We start from the raw sequence: 22019 nt of genomic DNA, 5'->3' as shown, positions 1-22019 counted from the left end.
TGTATGGTTATGCTGGAGCAGTGCGGTCATTGGGAAATAATGCATGGTCATGTGATCTAGTGTGTCCAATCACATTAAGAGGAATTTATGTGATTAAAACACACAATTTTAGATAGATAGATAGATAGATAGATAGATAGATAGATACCATATAATGTTATAATGTTGGCCGCTGTCACGACAGAAGCCGCAGAGATAGCCAATGGAGGAGTAGGAATGGCAGCAACAATGACAGTTGAACTCACTGGGTCCAGCAGCAGAAATGAGATGATTTCGGTAGATGCCCCAAACCACCCTGTTCTTGGTGTAATGACTCCTCAGCACTAACATGTCATTTCCCACTGATTCCCACATGATTACTGTGTAATATCAGTGGAAAGATGCTGCTGATGTGAAGCACGGCCATCACCAACTGCCATCACCAACTGCCGCCGGCATGCTACATTTGAATTCTCATGGTATAAATCCCCAGTGCATGGCAATATCACTGGCATTTCCTGAGCTGAAGCTGCTGCTGACGCATGAGAAAAAGCCTCCCAAGAGAGATCACATTTGCTAACTAGAATTTGCTGCCAGCGATTCACCAGTGACCGGACATCCGCGCACAATCACATCTGTGTTTGTTCTTTCCCTTTTTATTTTTTAAATTTGTGTAAGTACTGTCACCAGTTACAATTAGTCAAAGGGACTTAGCCCAGCTGTTTGGAAATGAAGGAACATCCCATAACATCAGTGAGACATGGCTGAGGTCGGGATGTTGCAGACCATCCAATGGAAGACAATCATCAGGTAAAGGAAAAGCAGGACCATTATCAGGAAAATAGAGACCTGGACCATCACCAGGAAGAACTGCACCATCATTGGGAAAAGGAAGAGCTGGACCATCATCAGAAAGAGGAAAAGCTGGACCATCATTGGGAAGAGGAAGAAATGAGCCCAGTGCCAGTGAAAATCGGGCAACTGCATTGAAGGAAGAACTCCTGAGGCTGGAGAACATCCTGAGGCCCATTCTGCTCAGTATTCCCACCTAAAGCAGACGCACTGTTGCGGAAGGAAAAGACGAAGGAGTACTGCACCATCTGCATGTCTAACATTGAGGTTGGAATGGAAATGGCTGTATCATCCTGCCACCATAACTTCCATGTTTCTTGCCTGACAAAATGACTACAGATGAACAGCGTTTGCCCTGTGTGCTGCACAAGGTGCTGCAACCTGAACCTTATCTGAAGGACACCAAATAGAAGCAGAAACAGTGGACCCAATCCTAAGATCAGAAGTCCAAACCGGTGAGTAAAGATCAATAATAATTTTAAACCAGTGAGCCTGTTCTGGGCATTCGACTGGATGGATTTGGATGAAAACTTTAACCACTAGCCTGGCATGGTCGAATCAGATGGACCACACCAGGCCGGGCTTTCCTTGATGTAGTTGTATCTTATGGAACCTGTCTAGGTGGCGCACACAGGGGGAGGATCTGAGTACCCAGAAACGCCCCTGATAGATGAGGAGAGGGAGCACTGTCTTATTAAACCCCATCCCACGCGGCAAAAATGCTGTGATGCGCGTCAATCGAGAGGGGGCAAAGCCAATATGAAATAATTCCATTAAAATCATGTAATTTTGTCCCTGCTCCCTCCCGACTGACACGTAAATCATGGCATTTTGCCGCGATGGGAAGGGCATAATGATGGTGCCTATCTACAACATGTCTGCAGCTGCAAGCCAGGTGAGAGTGAGTGAGTGAATGTGTGTGTGTATGTATAGACATATGTGTGTGTAATCATGTCTGCAGGCATGGCCAACCCGTGGCTCCCCAGCTGTTTCAAAACTACACATTCCAGCATGCCTTGCCACAGTTTAAGTATTCCATAATAGCAAAACTGTGGCAAAACATGCTGGGATTTGTAGTTTCACAACAGAGAGACACAGGTTGGCCAGTCCTAATGTATGTGTGACTCTGTGTGTAATGTATGTGTGACTCATACATATGTGTGAGGTTTTTTTAAGAAAATTGTATTGGACATACTTTTAAATATTCTTAACCTAATTCAATTCTAAAAAAAAAAATGCACAAAAAGAATGACAATTTCGGAGCAGTTTTTGAAAAAAATATTAATCAGATAAGTGGTTAGTGAACTGTAATAACTGACAGAAAATAGGATTTTAATACCTACCAGTAAATCCTTTTCTCTTAGTCCGTACAGGATGCTGGGGACTCCGTAAAGGACCATGGGGTACAGACGGGATCCGCAGGAGACATGGGCACACTATAAGACTTTGAATGGGTGTGAACTGGCTCCTCCCTCTATGCCCCTCCTCCAGACCTCAGTTAGAAAACTGTGCCCAGGGAGACGGACATTTCGAGGAAAGAATTTATTGTTTAAATACGGTGAGTGTCATACCAGCTCACACCTTGAACATACCGCAGAACGCGGTATTCAATAGAACACCAGCCAAGGGCATGAAAAATTACACAGCCACATGCTGAAATAATACGTAACACAACCTGTGTGTCAATCCAACCAATAAGAAGATACCACATGCCATGGCATGAACAACGTCAGCAACAGACTGACTAAAAAGACACACTACAAGAGTGTAACCATAACCAAACTGCATATACAGTACGCACTGGGACGGGCGCCCAGCATCCTCTACGGACTAAGAGAAAAGGATTTACCGGTAGGTATTAAAATCCTATTTTCTCATATGTCCTAGAGGATGCTGGGGACTCCGTAAGGACCATGGGGTTTATACCAAAGCTCTAGACCGGGCGGGAGAGTGCGGACGACTCTGCAGCACCGATTGAGCAAACATGAGGTCCCCATCAGCCAGGGTATCAAACTTGTAGAGCTTAGCAAAGGTGTTTGAACCTGACCAAGTAAACGCTCTGCAAAGTTAGACCGCCGAGACACTTCGGGCATCCGCCCAAGAAGAGCCCATCTTCCTAGTAGAATGGGTCTCCACCGACTTCGGTAACGGCAATCCAGCCGTAGAACGAGCACACCGAATCGTATCACAGATCCAGCGTGTAACAGACTGCATAGACGCAGGCGCCCCAATCACGCTGGGAGCATACTGGAAAAAACAGGGCCTCTGTTTCCCCAAACTGAGCCAAATTGGCGACATAAATATTCAAAGCCCTATGCATCGAGAGACCTTGAATCAGCCAATGCTGAGGTTACCACAGGCATCAAAATAGGCTGGTTTCTGCAAAACACAGAAAACCCCTTTTGGCAGAACTATTATCCGAGTTCTCAATTCCGCTCTATCCACATGGAAGATCAAACAGGGCTCTAGTGAGACAAAGCCGCTACTTCCGACACCCGCCTTGCGGACGCCAAAGCCAAAAGCATGACCACTCTCCAAGAGAGGAATTTTAACACTACCTTTCATAAAGGTTCCAATCAGTGTGACACCAGAAAACTCAACACCACGTCAAGGTCCCACGGTGCCAATGAGGGCACAAATGGAGGTTGGATGTGCAGTACTCCTTTCACGGAAATCCGAACCTCCGGAAAGGTGGCCAATTCTTTTCTTGAAAGAAAATTTATAAGGCCAAAACCGCACTGAAATGGAGCCTAACTTTAGGCCCGCATCCACACCTGCTTGCAAAGAATGGAAAAGAACGACCCAGGTGAAAGTCTTTCGTAGGAGCCTTCGTGGATTCACACCAAGACACATATTTTCACCAAATACTATGGCACGGCTTTGCCATTACTTCTTTTCTAGCCTGGAGAAGTGTGGAAATGACTTCACTGGGAATACCCTTTCGGGCTAGGATATGGCATTTAACCGCCACGCCGTCAAACGCAGCCGCGGTAAGTCTTGATACACGCCCGGATCTTGCTGTAACAGTTCCTAATGTAGAGGAAGAGGCCTGGGATCTTCTATGAGTAAATTTGAAGAACTGGATACCAAGTCCTCCTTGGCTAGACCGGAACAATGAGGATCGCCTGAACCTTTGTTCTTCTTACGTTTATCACCTTCAGAAAGAGTGAAAGCGGAGGGGACACACAGACCGACTGAAAACACAGAAGGTGTCACGAGGGCGTCCAGCGCTATAGCTTGAGTGACGCTTGACCTGGGACAATATCCCTGAGGTCTCTCGTTGAGGCGAGATGCCAACATATCCAATTGAGGCACTCCTCAAAGACTTGTCACTTCTGTGAAAACTTCTCGATGACGAGTTTATATCTCCCGGATGGAGATCGCGTCTGAAGAGGAAATCTATTTCTCCGTCGTTTACATCCGGAATGAAGACCGCTAATATATCGTTTACCTGTCTTTCCGCCCAGCGGAAAACTTTTGCGGCTTCTACCATTGCCGCTTTGCTCCTTGTTCCGCCCTAGCGGCTTACTTACGCCACTGCTGTCAAGTTGTCCGACAGACATAACACGGGCAGATCACGAAGAATATGTTCGTTGAAAATAGCTCTTAATTCAAGAAAACTTATTGCAGACAAGCTTTCCCGCCTGACCCCTTTCCTCTGGAAATACTTCCCTTGGAAAGACTGCTCCTCAGCCTCTGAGATCTTCATGCATGGACACCTGGATCTAATCCTGGATCCCGAACCTTCGTCCCTCTAGGAGGTGAGACTGTGCAGACACTATAGGAGCGATATCCTGGCCATTAGGATTATATTCCGGTGCATGTGCAGGTGAGACCCGGATCATATTTCCAACTGGTCCCGTGAAAACCACTCTGGCATTTGACCTGCTCACCGAAAAGGCCTCTTAGGCCGCACCCGTCTTCTTCATCAACGGAACATTGATGGATTGTCACTGCAAATCTGATCCGACTCTGGATCCTCAGACCTCTTTCCACAGGAAACCACAGAACCTCAACCGTTCAGTATCTACTCTGATACCCACCTCCGACATCCGCGTAGTTGGGAACAACAGCCATTCCCTGTGTCAAAGAACAGTCAGAGAGAAACAACTATTTGGAGCACTTGTTTCTTGACCTCTCCGTAATCAGGGGAGCGTCTCAGTACAGAATAACAATGGCACTTACTATTGAAAGGAACCATCATACTGCCAACACTCCGGTGAGATGGCAAAGACAATCCTGGATATCAACCCAGGTAGGCTGAATGCTGAGAAAAAACTAATTTAAACCCTTTTTCTACCTTTACGAGCTGGAGCTCCCTGGCCTGAGATATTCTATCCTGTAGTTCAACTTTGTAAGTAGAAGTCTTTGTTTCTGGCGGATGGGGATCTGAATCCAGGACCCCAGCTGTTGTAGTGCAGAGCACTGTACCACTAGGCTACTCGAGTAGCTATATTTTATTTTTTTTTTTTACAGGGGCAGCAGGACAAAGTCCTGAACCTGACGCAACTCTGGTATGGCGTCGCGTACTACCTCCCCTTCCAGAGGGGAATCGGTAAGATCTATTTGAAAAATCAGTGAGGGGAATCATCTGTAAACTCCAGTATGACCCCCTTTTGATTCTATTATTAACTCCCAGGTCCAGGTCCATTCCTGGACTGACGGAAGAGCCTTAGACGAGTTCCCACCAGTGTGGGATCCAGCCAGATAGACCCAGCGACATGCGGTGGATGTGGCAGAAAATAAGATTTTACTTACCGATAAATCTATTTCTCGTAGTCCGTAGTGGATGCTGGGAACTCCGTAAGGACCATGGGGAATAGCGGCTCCGCAGGAGACTGGGCACATCTAAAGAAAGCTTTAGGACTAGCTGGTGTGCACTGGCTCCTCCCCCTATGACCCTCCTCCAAGCCTCAGTTAGGATACTGTGCCCGGACGAGCGTACATAATAAGGAAGGATATTGAATCCCGGGTAAGACTCATACCAGCCACACCAATCACACCGTACAACTTGTGATCTGAACCCAGTTAACAGTATGATAACAACGAAGGAGCCTCTGAAAAGATGGCTCACAACAACAATAACCCAATTTAGTTAACAATAACTATGTACAAGTATTGCAGACAATCCGCACTTGGGATGGGCGCCCAGCATCCACTACGGACTACGAGAAATAGATTTATCGGTAAGTAAAATCTTATTTTCTCTGACGTCCTAGTGGATGCTGGGAACTCCGTAAGGACCATGGGGATTATACCAAAGCTCCCAAACGGGCGGGAGAGTGCGGATGACTCTGCAGCACCGAATGAGAGAACTCCAGGTCCTCCTCAGCCAGGGTATCAAATTTGTAGAATTTAGCAAACGTGTTTGCCCCTGACCAAGTAGCTGCTCGGCAAAGTTGTAAAGCCGAGACCCCTCGGGCAGCCGCCCAAGATGAGCCCACTTTCCTTGTGGAATGGGCTTTTACAGATTTTGGCTGTGGCAGGCCTGCCACAGAATGTGCAAGCTGAATTGTACTACAAATCCAACGAGCAATAGTCTGCTTAGAAGCAGGAGCACCCAGCTTGTTGGGTGCATACAGGATAAACAGCGAGTCAGACTTTCTGACTCCAGCCGTCCTGGAAACATATATTTTCAGGGCCCTGACAACGTCAAGTAACTTGGAGTCCTCCAAGTCCCTAGTAGCCGCAGGCACCACAATAGGTTGGTTCATGTGAAAAACAGAAACCACCTTAGGGAGAAATTGAGGACGAGTCCTCAATTCTGCCCTGTCAGAATGAAAAATTAAGTAAGGGCTTTTATATGATAAAAGCCGCCAATTCTGACACACGCCTGGTTGAAGCCAGGGCTAACAGCATCGTCACCTTCCATGTGAGATATTTTAAGTCCACAGTGGTGAGTGGTTCAAACCAATGTGACTTAAGGAACCTCAAAACAACATTGAGATCCCAAGGTGCCACTGGAGGCACAAAAGGAGGTTGTATATGCAGTACCCCTTTTACAAATGTCTGAACTTCAGGTACTGAAGCCAGTTCTTTCTGGAAGAAAATCGACAGGGACGAAATTTGAACCTTAATGGACCCTAATTTTAGGCCCATAGACAGTCCTGTCTGCAGGAAATGGAGGAAACGACCTAGTTGAAATTCCTCTGTAGGGGCCTTCTTGGCCTCACACCACGCAACATATTTTCGCCAAATGCGGTGATAATGTTTTGCGGTTACATCCTTCCTGGCTTTGACCAGGGTAGGGATGACTTCATCTGGAATGCCTTTTTCCTTCAGGATCCGGCGTTCAACCGCCATGCCGTCAAACGCAGCCGCGGTAAGTCTTGGAACAGACAAGGCCCCTGCTGGAGCAGGTCCTTTCTTAGAGGTAGAGGCCACGGGTCTTCCGTGAGCATCTCTTGAAGTTCCGGGTACCAAGTCCTTCTTGGCCAATCCGGAACCACGAGTATTGTTCTTACTCCTCTCCTTCTTATGATTCTCAGTACTTTTGGTATGAGAGGCAGAGGAGGGAACACATACACTGACTGGTACACCCACGGTGTCACCAGAGCGTCCACCGCTATTGCCTGAGGGTCCCTTGACCTTGCGCAATATCTGTCCAGTTTCTTGTTAAGACGGGACGCCATCATGTCCACCTTTGGTTTTTCCCAACGGTTTACAATCAGTTGGAAGACTTCTGGGTGAAGTCCCCACTCCCCCGGGTGGAGGTCGTGTCTGCTGAGGAAGTCTGCTTCCCAGTTGTCCACTCCCGGAATGAACACTGCTGACAGTGCTATCACATGATTTTCCGCCCAGCAGAGAATCCTTGCAGCTTCTGCCATTGCCCTCCTGCTTCTTGTACCGCCCTGTCTGTTTACGTGGGCGACAGCCGTGATGTTGTCCGACTGGATCAATACCGGTTGACCCTGAAGCAGAGGCTTTGCTTGACTTAGGGCATTGTAAATGGCCCTTAGTTCCAGGATATTTTTGTCTCCAGGCTTGACCATAAGCCCTGGATATTCCTTCCCTGTGTGACTGCTCCCCAGCCTCGCAGGCTGGCATCCGTGGTCACCAGGACCCAGTCCTGAATGCCGAATCTGCGGCCCTCTAGAAGATGAGCACTCTGCAACCACCACAGGAGGGACACCCTTGTCCTTGGTGACAGGGTTATCCGCTGATGCATCTGAAGATGCGACCCGGACCATTTGTCCAGTAGGTTCCACTGGAAAGTTCTTGTGTGGAATCTGCCGAATGGGATTGCTTCGTAGGAAGCCACCATTTTTACGCAGAACCCTTGTGCATTGATGCACTGAGACTTGGTTCGGTTTTAGGAGGTTCCTGACTAGCTCGGATAACTCCCTGGCTTTCTCCTCCGGGAGAAACACCTTCTTTCTGGACTGTGTCCAGGATCATCCCTAGGAACAGAAGACAAGTCGTCGGAACCAGCTGCGATTTTGGAATATTGAGAATCCACTCGTGCTGCCGCAACACTACCTGAGATAGTGCTACACCGACCTCCAACTGTTCTCTGGATCTTACCCTTATCAGGGAATCGTCCAAGTAAAGGATAACTAAAATTCCCTTCCTTCGAAGGAATATCATCATTTCGGTCATTACTTCAGTAAAGACCCGGGGTGCCGTGGACCATCCCTACGGCAGCGTCTGAACTGATAGAGACAGTTCTGTATCATAACCTGAGATACCTTTGGTGAGAAGGGTAAATTTTGACATGAAGGTAAGCATCCTTGATGTCCCGAGACATCATGTAGTCCCCTTCTTCCAGGTTTGCAATCACTGCTCTGAGTGACTCAATTTTGAATTTGACCTCTGTATGTAAGTGTTCAAAGATTTTAGATTTTAAAATCGGTCTCACCGAGCCGTCTGGCTTCGGTACCACAATAGTGTGGAATAATACCCCGTTCCCTGTTGCAGGAGGGGTACCTTAATTATCACCTGCTGGGAATACAGCTTGTGAATGGCTTCCAAAACTGCCTCCCTGTCAGCGGGAGACGTCGGTAAAACAGACTTTTGGAAACGGCGAGGGGAATACGTCTCGAATTCCAATTTGTACCCCTGAAATATTACCTGAAGGATCCAGGGGTCTACTTGCGAGTGAGCCCACTGCGCACTGAAATTCACTGAGAACGGGCCCCCACCGTGCCTGAACTTGTAAAGCCCTAGCGTCATACTGAGGGCTTGGCAGCGGCGGAAAAGGGTTTCTGTTCCTGGGAACTGGCTGATCTCTGCAGCCATTTTCCTCTCCCTCTGTCACGAGCAGAAAAGAGGAACCCTTTTGTCCGCTTGCCAACCAGGACTGCGCCTGATAATACGGCGTCTTATTTTGAGAGGCGACCTAGGGTACATCCCCTTTTTTAAGGCAATACTTCCAAATGCCGTTTGGAATCCCTGACCACTTTACTGGTAGAATACAACGCACTTATACTTGATGCCAGTCGGCAAATATTCCGCTGTGCATCATGCATATATAGAAAAGCATCTTTTAATTGCTCTATAGGCAATAATATACTGTCCTTATCTAGGATATCAATATTTCCAGTCAGGGAATCCGACCACGCCACCCAGCACTGCACATCCAGGCTGAGGCGATTGCTGGTCGCAGTATAACACCAGTATGTGTGTAAATACATTTTAGGATACCCTCCTGCTTTTTATCAGTAGGATCCTTAAGGGCGGCCATCTCAAGAGAGGGTAGAGCCCTTGTTCTTACAATCGTGTGAGCGCCTTATCCCCTGTAGGGGGTGTTTCCCAACGCACCCTAACCTCTGGCGGGAAAAGGTATACTGCCAATAACTTTTTAGATTATCAATTGTTATCGGAGGAAAACCCACGCATCATCACACACCTCATTTTATTTTTCAGATTCAGGAAAACTATAGGAAGTTTTTCCTCACCAAACATAATACCCCTTTTTTGGTGGTATTCATATTATCAGAAAAGTGTAAACATTTTCCATTGCCTCAATCATGCAATGTGTGGCCCTATTGGAAATCACGGTTGTCTCTTCACCGTCGACACAGGAGCCAGTATCCGTGTCGGCGTCTGTATCTGAGGTAACGGGCGCTTTAGAGCCCCTGTATGAGACATCTGGACATGCACAAGCTGAGTAGCCGGCTGTCTCATGTCAACCACTGTCTTTTATACAAAGCTGACACTGTCACGCAATTTCAACAGTACATCCACTCAGGTGTCGACCCCCTAGGGGGTGACAACACTATTACAGACACTCTACTCCGTCTCCACATCATTTTTCTCCTCATACATGTCGACACAAAAGTACCGACACACAGCACACACACAGGGAATGCTCTGATAGAGGACAGGACCCACTAGCCCTTTGGGGAGACAGAGGGAGAGTTTGCCAGCACACACCAGAGCGCTATATATATACAGGGATAACCTTATATAAGTGTTTTTCCCTTTATAGCTGCTGTATTGTTTATACTGCGCCTAATTTGTGCCCCCCTCTCTTTTTTAACCCCTTTCTGTAGTGTAGTGACTGCAGGGGAGAGCCAGGGAGCTTCCCTCCAACTGAGCTGTGAGGGAAAATGGCGCCAGTGTGCTGAGGAGATAGGCTCCACCCCTTTCTCGGCGTCCTTATCATCCGTTTTTCTATATGTTTTGGCAGGGGTTAAATGCATCCATATAGCCCAGGAGTTATATGTGATGCATTTATTTTAGCCATATAAGGTTTTATCGATTTATTGCGTCTCAGGGCGCTGCCCCCCCAGCGCCCTGCACCCTCAGTGACCGGAGTGTGAAGTGTGCTGAGAGCAATGGCGCACAGCTGCGGTGCTGTGCGCTACCTTATCTGAAGACAGGATCGTCTTCTGCCGCCGATTTCACCGGACCTCTTCGCTCTTCTGGCTCTGTAAGGGGGCCGGCGGCGCGGCTCCGGGACCCATCCAGGCTGAACCTGTGATCGTCCCTCTGGAGCTAATGTCCAGTAGCCTAAGAAACCCGATCCACTCTGCACGCAGGTGAGTCCGTTTCTTCTCCCCTTAGTCCCACGATGCAGTGAGCCTGTTGCCAGCAGGTCTCACTGAAAATAATAAACCTAAACTAAAACTTTCACAAAGAGCTCAGGAGAGCCCCTAGTGTGCACCCTTCTCGTCGGGCACAGAAATCTAACTGAGGCTTGGAGGAGGGTCATAGGGGGATGAGCCAGTGCACACCAGCTAGTCCTAAAGCTTTCTTTAGATGTGCCCAGTCTCCTGCGGAGCCGCTATTCCCCATGGTCCTTACGGAGTTCCCAGCATCCACTAGGACGTCAGAGAAACAGAAGACAATATCCTCTTCTACGAACCTAACAAGACTGCAGAACTCTTACCTTTTCACCTTCCACTATCCGCACAGAAAGGGAAAAAATAACGGTATCGAACCGGTTAAAATGACTACATCCCACAAAAGAATGCGTCACCAACCGCTGTGAGGGAATCTAACACCCGAAGGTAGACTTATCAGTGGTATCCGCCGAGAGTGACTTAACTGAGACATCCCCAAACAGCGGTACACCGTCACAGGGAAAAACTCCAGTATCTCTCGGAGTCAGCCTCAGCATTCCCCCGGCCACACCTCCTGTATACGCACGGCAGCCTGCCGCAATGTTATAGAGAAGAACCAACATAAGAAACATTCCCTCTCTCTCTAGGGTAATTCTATCGGATGCCTTTCCGAATACAAGCACTCCCCCATGCGCATGTAATGCAAATAACTTCAAAGCATATAAAGAAAATATCACTTAGCTTCCTGTATACGATCCTCACGAGGATCTGAGACCAACTCGTTACGGCCGACCTAGAGCTTTATCAACAGAGCGACCAGCACATGAGAAGGAATAATTTTACTTCAGCATTCATTAGAAATCGTAATATGAATATACATATTGTAATACACATATACACACATATCCTATAATATATATATATATATATATATATATATAGCAGACGTGGAGACTGCGGCACTCGTGATGAATTTTGAAAAAAGTGCTGTTTATTAAATCAAGCCCATGATAATGAAAATGCCATGCAAGGCCAACGTTTCGGTGTGGCGCACCGTTTTCAAGGCAGGCATGAACATAGGACAATGCACTGTATACATATTTAGCTACGCTTAATGGAGAGGTATATTGCTGCCCAGGGCCCCCCCCCCTGTACCCTTGTAAAGCCGTTGGTGTGTGGGAGCAATGGCGTGCAGCGTGACCGCTGCGCGGTACCTCTGAGACTGTGCCGTCACTGAAGTCTTCTGTTCTTCTAATACTCACCCGGCTTCTTTCTTCTGGCTTCTGTGAGGGGGGTGACGGGACGGCTCCGGGAACAAACAGCTAGACGCACCAAGTGATCGAACCCTCTGGAGCTAATGGTGTCCAGTAGCCTAAGAAGCAGAGCCCTTAACTTAGAAAAAGTAGGTCTGACTTCTCTCCCCTCACTCCCACGATGCAGGGAGCCTGTAGCCAGCAGGTCTTTCGAAAAATAAAAAACCTAACAAAAGTCTTTTTCCAGAGAAACTCAGTAGAGCTCCCCTAGTGTGTGTCCAGTCACTCCTGGGCACAGAATCTAACTAAGGTCTGGAGGAGGGGCATATAGGGAGGAGCCAGTTCACACCCATTCAAAGTCTTATAGTGTGCCCATGTCTCCTGCGGATCCCGTCTATACCCCATGGTCCTTACGGAGTCCCCAGCATCCTCTAGGACGTATGAGATATAACCATTTTTCAGTGACCTGAAATTACTTTACAGAAATGGAGGTGGGAAGACACAAAATTTTGTGTACCCAAAAGCCTTGGAATAGCAACATTGATAACAGAAGGAAAACCCATTTCGGAATGTAAAAGTGATTAAAAAACTGAACAGAAATGAAAACTGGGGATTAGGGCTACTGGCAATACCCCAAAAACAAAAACGACATTAGGCAGCCACCTCATGCGTGTGTTGGAAGAGCTGCTAAGTATTTTTAATATGTTGACAGTTACATCCAACTCATTGATAACTTAATAACTGGAAAATGTAAACCTGGGCAATGCCGGGTACTTCAGCTAGATTCACACATTTATAGAAAACTGCAAGAAAATGGATTTGGACACATCCTTTTTATGCACTTAACGTGAGAACTGCTGTTATTCACTTACAATACACTTTATTAAATAACACTTTTCAATATACTGCCATACCCAGGATTCAAACCTATAAGCTATTTAATTCCAGGCAAACAGACATTTTTTTCATAAAGTACAAGGTAAGCTTCAAATAGTTAGAATTCTCTAGCTTTCTATTCAAGGGCTGATAGCTCAATAGTTTCTGATTGCAATGCCACTGGCAATGGGTTTGAATCCCAGGTATGTCAGCATCTTGAAATGTAATAAAGGACAGTGTGACTGAATAACAAAGAGCTATCAAGTTAAGTTTATGAATGTTGTATAGGTACCAACAGAAGGGGTAGGGGTAGGAGACAGAGGCGATCAGCAATTGCTGGGCTTCAAAAAAGGGTGTAGCATCAACTGAAAGTAATTAAAACAGACCATTGACAAGTGCCATCAGCAGTGCCCCCCGCCCTGTGGCGCTATGTGCGGTGGAACACTCTGCACACACCTAGTTACGGCCCTGAAACACCACTTTGTGCAGTTGACGCATAAGTAGTCATTCCTTAAGTTAATTTTTTAACAGGGTTGTGGCCACACCTCCATGGTAAGTCCACGTCACCTTTATTACCGGGGCCCAGGCAAGCTCTCTAGTGCCCTGGGTATGCCAGCAGTCTCCGTGAGCTATTCCTGAATGGCACATTGCATCCATTGTGCTGAATTGAATTCCCCCCTTTGCTACTTACAGTGTGCCTGCTGACTACAATGACAGTGAGGGCAACCACTTGACTCGCACTGTGCCTCTGGAATACATATGATTTACCGGCGGGCAGGATGCCGGCTGTCCATATACCGACAGTGGCATCTCGCCCGCCAGACTGCTGGCAGCAGGGCAAGCGCAAACAGTCCCCTTGCGGGCTCGGCGGGCTCGCCACAGAATCTATTCCCACTCTATGGGTGTTGTGGACACCCACGAACGGGAAAAGTTCTGTTCTGCCGGGATTCTGGCTGGCGGGATTTCGGCGTAGGTATCCTGACCGCCGGGATCCCGACAGCCGACAAAGTGAACAGATCTCGTGCTTCCATATTGTCACTGGTTCCATGCAACTGATAGGTCACATTGTCATAAATATTAGTTTCGCTGGCAAAATGGAAAAAATACAATAACCTTAGTCGGCAAATAATACATTGGTTAGAACCATATTTTATAATTATACAGGGTGGTAAAACAACATCTTGCCTTCACTCCATATATTTTTTGTGTTATAATACATTTCTCACTTTAAATCTCTAATCCCTCTAAATTGTTCCTCATAACTCAGATCAACTAACTGTGCCGTACCGGGAAACAGCTGAGATAAATGGCTAGGTAGTGAGGAAGGGAATAAAATGCAAAACTCATCATAAAACAAGCACTTTAAAGCATCACAGACACTTTCAGGGTTTCTCTTTTGATTTCCCTGGAGCAATGGGGATTTAAAACAGCACAAAGAAAATCCACAATATAGATGTAAGACCAAACCAAGCATGCCAGATCATCCCCTCTTTGCACACATTTCATAGCATTGTGCAATGTTAAAAAGTGTTATAACCCATAGCAACCATCCATTTGATTTGATTTTGTAAAACGCACTAGGAATTCTAGCATTTATACATACCTCCCAACATGACCCTCTCCAGGAGGGACAGGATGCTCTGCTCCTGGGCATCCTTCTTAATGTATGATTGCCATCACCTGTGCTGAAACACCTTTCTTATCCATTAACCTGTTCAATACAGGTGTCGGCAATCATACATTAAGAGGGAAGTCCAGGAGCAGAGCATTCTGTCCCTCCTGGAGAGGGTCATGTTGGGAGGTATGATTTATATCTATAGATTATAAAATATTTGTGCTTATTGCACCATGCCATAAATAAGTGTGATGCAGTGAAGGGTTAATGTCATTACAGCTTCCTGTGCACCTAGCCAAGTCCTCACATTATTGCTCCTGCATTTACTGATGCAGTAGGTATAGAAAGAAGCACTGAACATTTGTGCAGTGGTGTTTAGTGGTCACTGCTGCTGCCAGGCGCCTGGGGGTCCTCCAGAAACAGAAAGACTTGTCACAGATCACGACTGCAGGTTGTTCACCATTAAATTGCCCTGACTGCTGCTAAGATTTCTATTCTTCAGTGTCTCAATGAAATGTTCAGTCTATGGTAAGACATGCAGTGCTGCTGTGCCTCCTAATACTGTGCGCGTTCCATACCCCATTCATTTCTTAATGAGGTCTATTCAAGGCATGTAGGCCATGCTGCGACGACAAGATATTGGCAACCTTTGGCCTTCCAGCTGCCGATGAACTACATCTCCCAAGATTCTCAGCCGGGTTTAAATCCTTTTGATTACTTGATTTCTTTATCTGAGCTGACACCATCTCCACTGTCCGTCGAATGTTTTTGAAGATATATATGATTATCCTATAGGGACATTCCACAGACTTTGAAACCAAGATAAAAAAATTTTTTTTTGGATAACACATCATTCACACTGAAAACAGTGTGATAATTGTAGTTAACTTTATTTTTCTCTCAAAAGCTTGGATCTAGACATAAATCATATCTGCCTTCTCTTGCGGCTACCTGGGAGAATATTCAAGTCTCCACCTGAGTAAAGTGACGTGATTTGTGCTGAAATTGTGCCACCATGATCCTTATAAAATAGGTTTCCCATTATTTGCTTGGGAAAGCTTGCACCAGTGAGGCCATACAATCTTTTCTGGGGGGAAGGGGGGAATACCCATTTTGATATAGGTAGGGCTTAGCTCAGTTTGATAAATAGAACTAAGGGCCCTACACACTGGCCAATGTGTTGCGGCCGATATGAACAATCTCGTTCAGTAATGAACGAGAAATTGTTAATATCTTTCAGTGTGTAGGCACCAATGATGAACGATGTCCGGCCAAGCGGTTGTTCAGCGTTGGTGCTGGCTCGTTTATACCTGCAAGCCAATATGGACAATATCAACCATATTAGCATGCAGGGCTATGGGGCCGGGGAACGTCAAGGAGTGAAGAAACTTCACTCCCCCCATCACCCTCCCTTCTCCCGCCGCCGGGTTGTCCGACAGCCGTATTGGTCGTCGGGCACCTCGGCGGCAAATCGGCCAGTGTGTAGGGCCAATTAAGGGAGAATTGTATTCTATTTTCACTAAAAGAGCTGTTTTTTTCCCCATGATTGCTGGTGACTGAGTGATAATGCCAGTAATACCACTTTGCCATCCAACCTGGTTCCTTATGCATATGCATGAAGTACTATGTAATAAATAACCCCCTTTCTATGATTCCAGCAACAGAGGCCAGAAATGTGAATGGTACCCTGGGCCTATAGGTGGAGGGATAGAGCCCATTTATGAATCCACACCAATAGCCATAAAATGGGGGCTGCATGTGTTTTTGCATATGCATTAAAAAGGGATTACAAGCGTTATCCCGGCGGACGGGATGCCGGCTGTCAATATCCCGACAGCTGCATCCCGCCCGCCAGAATGCCGGCAGCGGGGCGAGAGCTAAGAGTCCCCTTGTGGGCTCGCCACGTTGCGGTCTCGGTGGCTCACTACACTCGCCACAGGATCTATCCCCACACACTCTGCATACACCTAGTTACGGCCATGAAACACCACTTTGTGCAGTTGACGCATAAGTAGTCATTTCTTACGTTAATTTTTTAACAGGGTTGTGGCCACACCTCCATGGTAAGGCCACGTCACCTTCATTACCGGGGCCCAGGCAAGCTCTCTAGCTCCCTGGGTATGCCATCAGTCTCCTTGAGCTATTTCTGAATGGCACATTGCATCCATTGTGCTGAATTGAATTCCCCCCTTTGCTACTTACAGTGTGCCTGCTGACTACAATAACAGTGAGGGCAACCACTTGACTCGCACTGTGCCTCTGGAATACATATGATTTACCGGCGGGCGGGATGCCGGCTGTCCATATACCGACAGTGGCATCTCGCCCGCCAGACTGCTGGCAGCAGGGCAAGCGCAAACAGTCCCCTTGCGGGCTCGGCGGGCTCGCCACAGGATCTATTCCCACTCTATGGGTATTGTGGACACCCACGAGTGGGAATAGCCCTGGTACGCCGGGATTCCGGCTGGCGGCATTTTAACTGTATCCCCTAAAAAGGTTGGGTGAAATAAGTCTGTTCTGGTGGCTGGTCCAGTTTGTATGTGGCAGCTTGGGTGTCCTGCTGAAAAATACAATTTGATAATTTTAGTGCTGTAGCAGAACCCTAAGATTCCAGCTAAAACAGAGAATGCCTATGTATTTTTTATGTGGCAATTTGAAACCTTTCATTCCAGGGCTAATTAGAAGACTGCTTTTGAGGACTCTTAAATATTTTATGAAATTGCTGCACACAGAAGGAGAACACACAAAAAAGGCTGCAGACTTAGGAATAATTGATCCTTAAGTCGATAGGTGTTTTTTTTACGTCAATGCTAAATGCAGAGGGAAGTGAGAAAATGCACTAGTTTAATCTGTCCCACGTTTAACACTGCTATCTATTACTAAAAACACAGCTATGTCATCCTAGGGAACATTGGGGCAAATGTATTAAGCCTGGAGACGGCACAAGGAAGTAATAAACCAGTGATATGTGAAAGGTGATAAACGCACCAGCCAATCAGATCCCAACTGTTAATTTACATATTGTAACTGATTGGCTGGTTCGTTATCACCTTGCAAATATCACTGGTTTATCACTTCCTTATGCCTTCTCCAGGTTAATACATCTGCCCCATTGGATCTATGCAGTGTAGCCTTCGGGTGTAGCCCGTTGTGTCTGCTTTCTAACCCTCTGCCTTGCACCTCAGAAAAACACTTTGATAAATCTAGAAGCACTCATCTGAAGCATTTCTTTATCTACGGTCATTTTCGTTGGAGCTGTATTTCTTTGTGTCCAGTTGAAGTGTGCCGCACAGATGGAATGGCCAAGATGTATTCATATTAAGAAATTCACTGGAAAGAACTGTTACAGCAAAAGCAACTGCTACAAAAGCACATCTACCTCTACCAGCTTAGACCCACCTGGATCAGCAAAGTCCCCAGTAGGAGTTATCCATTTTCCTGAATCCCCGGCCTATACCCTCCTCATAAAAAAAAGCAGAACAGTACCAAAAGCTGATTATCATATTAGTCTATACATAGTGATATAATTCACAATTATTTCGGTAAGTGTTAGTTTGCCTTATTGAAAACAGACAGACCACGGTAGGGATAGATCTCTCCTTTGGTAAAGCATACAAAAACCAACTGAAAACAAAGAAAGATGGTTCCTTAAAAATAAATAAGTGCTTTCAAGCCATGTAGTTATTTGATATCAGCAAGGTCTGCATCAATCAATCTAGAGATACCATCTTTTATATTTACAGGCATACTATTGCTTTGTATTTCAAAAGAGCTCTCTTCATCTCTATCATACCGCCAGGATGTAATAAAGACAATGTCAGCACAAACATGACATTCCCACACCCAAAGAGCATTTGATTGCATTTACCGAGAGTGGCTGTAAAATAATTCCAGTGGAGAAAAGTACACATATATTCTGCAGCAGCCCCCTCCTAGCTGTCAGCCTGTCACTCCTCTATTGTTCCATGCACTCTGTTCTCAATGGGTAATCACTGCACATCCAGGACAAATTGAATATGATTCCAGGTCACGAGCCTTAAAGAACAGTTGTGAAAAAACGTCAGCACTTCACCAGTGTGCTCCAGACATATATATTCAACCCATACTCTATCAAGACTACCTGAAGAGATTCTTTACTTCAAGTGAACACATGTACTTATTGTCTCCTCTTTCAACTTTTTTCTTACTTACAAAGGAATACCTGCTTTAAATTCACCTTTAAGCAGTACAGACACTGAGACTGAGACTGATAGTAAAACACTGTACAGGTTGAGTATCCCATATCCAAATATTCCAAAATACAGAATATTCTGAAATACTTAATTTTTTTGAGTGAGATAGTGAACCCTTTGTTTTCTGATGGCTCAATGTACCCAAACTTTGTTTAATACACAAAGTTATTAAAATTATTGTGTTAAATGACCTTCAGGCTGTGTGTATGAGGTGTATATGAAACATAAATGCATTCTGTGCTTAGACTTAGGTCCCATCGCCATGATATCTCATTATAGTATGCAATTATTCCAAAATACAGAAAAATCCGATATCCAAAATACCTCTGTTCCCAAGCATTTTGCATAAGGAATACTCAACATGTATAGTACTGGAGAGAGGCACTATTTTAAGCAACTGAATTAGGTCACAAAGCAGGTTACTAGCATGTGCCACCAAAGCTGGTGGGCATATTTCATGTGCAATGGGCACACCCATATTTGGAATGTTATACCCTAAGCCAAGGGTTTCACAGGTGTCAGTGAGAAAGTAGAAGTCATCGCTTGGGGCACCACTGATTCATTCTGCAGTGATTGCCATATAATGGTAGTTTAGGAGCAAGGAGCTCAATTACTGTAGAAAGACTGGGCCTGCATAAGGCTGAAATAGTACTGCTATAAGGCACGCCACGTACCCACTGGTGTTTCACTAGTGCTTTCCATACTATTAACTACACAGATTTAACTCCTAAATGTAAGTTTATTACTAGCATTTACAAGGTTATATGTATCCTGGGGATTACTGCCAATGATAGCTGTAAGATTCGCTGCAAGCTCAGCTGCAATCCTTCTGTTTTGACATCTCTGCAGTTAAAAGCCCCACTGTATTATGTTTTTTTAAAGCATGTTTTAAAATCAGACTTCATTTAAAATTAATTTTATTGTTAGATTTTTTTTATTTTCTTTTTAGTTTTTTCTTTAAAAAATTGGAAGTGAAAGCCCAAGTTCAGGCTCTCGGTTGGGGATCCGAAGATAGGTGCCGAAATCCTAACACCTGTCAGAATGCCGACGCTGGAATCCTGACAGGCGGAATCCCAACAGTCGAAATCCCAAATATAAACATGCCGGGAAGGGTTAGGGTTAGGCTGCGGGTGGAGGGTTAGGCACTAAGGGGGCGGTTAGGGTCAGAGGACAGAGGGTGTTAGGCTGCGGGAAGGGAGGTTTGGGGTTACTTTAGTTGCTCGCACCTGTAAGGATTTTGGCAGTCAGGATGCCGATGTTAGTATTCTGGTGCCAGCATCCTCACTTCCGGAATCCCGTACCCGATCCAGTTGCACTAATCATACGTGAACAGCATAGCTGGGTCACACATGGGCACTTTATCTCAGTTAAGCCAACAGATGAATTTCTATTGCTGAGAAACGGATAATAGACAAACGGTCCTATTACTATGTATTAGTAAATAGACTGGTAACACAGGGATGCAGCAAGATCAGATGCAATTATACAATGGACAGGTGGACAGAGAGACAGGAAACAAAATTGTTCGCTGGCCGCTAAGCTTGGTACACACCTATCTAATGACTGGTAAGTGCACACACACTTACCAAATGTCCGCCTTGTGTCGTGCCTGATGTCACAATTTTGTGGGCTTTTAAATGTGGCCGTCCAGTTGAGCAGTCAATCACCTGCGGTCCCTGCAGCAAGTGTGGGTATTGGCTGTGCCGCACAGTCGGCGTGATAGGTCTGTAAACAACATTCACATACAAACCGGGGGGACCACATCTGCCGACGGACTTACAATATACAGTATCAGCCGTTTGCTCAAACTTATTGCCTTGGTGTTATGCTTAGAAATTACTGAGTCTGCCAAGGGCCTCCATTAAGAGTAGCCAATGATAAAAGCATCAGACTATGGGGTTGACTGATGTTTTTTTTTCTTACTTTGCCCTACACATCAAATGGTTACCACTGCCGATAACACAGCTATGGCCGGCGATAGCATCCCACTGACGAAAGATTTGCCGGTGATAGTTTATTGACCTGCAGTTGGAACACAGTTTGGAAAGTCACAATGCTGGTGCCTCATTGACAACATCATCAAATTTTCCCTCGTACCCCATAGAGGATGTTGGGATGCCATAATTCCTGGGAATGTGACCAGCAGCACATTGCGTCTACTTGCTAAATTCATCCTTTATGATCTCCTATAGAGATAATGTCTACTTACAATCCCCTCCATGTTTTTAGCTTGAGAATATAATTTTATATTAATATTTTTTGTTCTCAGAACCTTCCAATTCTATATGATGGACTATTAGGAACAACTGACAACACGGCCTTTCATCCTCTAACACATCACACGGCATAGCTTAATGCAGCCTTCATCTGTTTGTGGAGGTGCCTGGGAGAGATAGGATGTTCTCAGCAGCCAGCAAGTGTGCTCTGAAAGGCCAGAGAACAAACCAGGTTTGCCCTTGAAACCTTTTAGCATGTGACAAGCTCAGCCGCTCACCAATTATCCTGTGATGAAAATCAATGATGAAGTCCCAACATTATATGTGTATAGTTGTAGCAGGCAATAGAAGGCATTAGGACAAGACAAGCTACTACACTGTGACTTCGGAAACCTATGTACCTTATCAGCAAACATGAAAACAGTTATATGTCACTTATATGTGCAGGAGCACAAATGCATTATTGTTCACCACACTAGTCATATATTAAGGAACAAGTTACATGATCAAAAAAAGCTGTTGCCCCTAACTCACTTTAAAAGGCAAAGCAGCAATTTCGGTTGAGCGCTTAATTCCAATGGAATTCCAACTGTTATCAAATAAATGGTTTAATGTGTAAAGTTAAATTATCGGTTACATGTAATAGCTCAGTAACCTAATGACAGTGAAATGATGTGGAATTGTCTAAACGTTGATTTCTAAGTAGCTAAATGGCAGAAGTGTATTAAAGGGAGAATCTCCCCTATTTGTGTGCAGTGACAAGCCATCTATTTTTGCATTAGCTACTCTAATGATATAGTTGTGACAACACACCACCCTGCCCCCGCACACTCAAATCATTTACAGTGCTTGACTGCTGCCATAACCAGTGACCACTGTTTATTCTAAATTGGGGTATTTTTGTTCCTGAAACAAAGATCATTTGAAAGTGTGTACAGTGTGATCTTTATCTAGATTAGATTACATTATCCGAGCATTCTAAGATGTCA

General features: G+C 45.6%; 1 protein-coding gene and 1 long non-coding RNA gene across 5 annotated transcripts in view; one reads left to right on the top strand and one right to left on the bottom strand.

Annotated features, from left to right (window-relative positions):
- NEXMIF (neurite extension and migration factor) overlaps positions 1–22019 on the bottom strand; it is a 731538-nt gene that overhangs the window by 115639 nt on the left and 593880 nt on the right. The gene's annotated exons all lie outside the window — the stretch shown is intronic.
- On the top strand, positions 503–21656 carry LOC134947689 (uncharacterized). The gene is made up of 2 exons (XR_010182694.1): positions 503–1286; positions 21084–21656. It is a non-coding gene; the product is annotated as an uncharacterized LOC134947689 (long non-coding RNA).

The sequence above is a fragment of the Pseudophryne corroboree genome, chromosome 8, assembly GCF_028390025.1.
Source record: "Pseudophryne corroboree isolate aPseCor3 chromosome 8, aPseCor3.hap2, whole genome shotgun sequence".
NCBI lineage: Eukaryota > Metazoa > Chordata > Amphibia > Anura > Myobatrachidae > Pseudophryne > Pseudophryne corroboree.
Note: the sequence above shows the minus strand (reverse complement) of the source record. Positions and strands in the feature narration are given on the sequence as shown.